We start from the raw sequence: 971 nt of genomic DNA on the forward strand, positions 1-971 counted from the left end.
CACACTGAGGAATTCTCGCATGACGTGTCAGTTCTTTCGGCAGAATGCGGAATCAGCCGGCCCATAGAATGGTGTCTATGGAGCCGGCGGAAAGGTGCGCAGCTGTGCGTGCGTACAGGCGATGGAATTCCGCGGAATTTATCCGCGAGAATCCTCAGTGTGAACCCACCCTTTAGGTGGATGATCACAACTCTTTTTTTGTATAGCAGACATAATTGCTTTAATCATTGTCCTTCCAATAAACTCTATTACCTTCCCCATATGAAGTCCCTACCATGATGTCAATCCTCAGTCCTCATGCTTCCATAGCACATGGTTTCCATGCTTGATGTAAAGATTTCAGTGATCTGTATTGCTACAGACTGTTCATCCAAGTCCAATACAAATCACACACATTCAAGCAGTATATACAGTATATATGTTTAACTTTGCAATGTATTCTGATCCTAATGTGGGATCTTGTGTTCAATAAACATCTTACAAATGTCTTCCTAGCTGGTATGTTACCACATGAAGCCATACCAGAATCTGTTACTAATGGACTGGAGGGGCTTGAAGAGTATTGGTTTGAATTCAGAAGAATGTATTGTTTTTTAATTGTCTATGAAACTTCAGTTGTATATATTACAATTAACCAAGTGTGAATAAACCTCTATATCTAACCCATGGCATATCTTTATTTTAGGATATGACCCCAGTGTATTACCCCCATATCTCATAAAGTACAATATCAGCTAAAGCAGCTCTATAGTGCGAGGACCTCACCATCCATACCAACAACTTTTTATATCTCAGCTTCCTGGACCATTGAGATATTAATATGGGGATGCTAAGGATTAGATTATAGACAAACCTGCACTAATAAGAAAAATTTTAACAGGCCTAGTCTTGTGGTCAGTTAGGCTGGGTTTACATATATAAGTTGGCATCAGTTGCGTTTTTTGCCTAAAAACGGACCACAACTGATGTCA

The sequence above is a fragment of the Dendropsophus ebraccatus genome, chromosome 1 (genome assembly GCF_027789765.1).
Source record: "Dendropsophus ebraccatus isolate aDenEbr1 chromosome 1, aDenEbr1.pat, whole genome shotgun sequence".
Taxonomy (NCBI): Eukaryota; Metazoa; Chordata; class Amphibia; order Anura; family Hylidae; genus Dendropsophus; species Dendropsophus ebraccatus.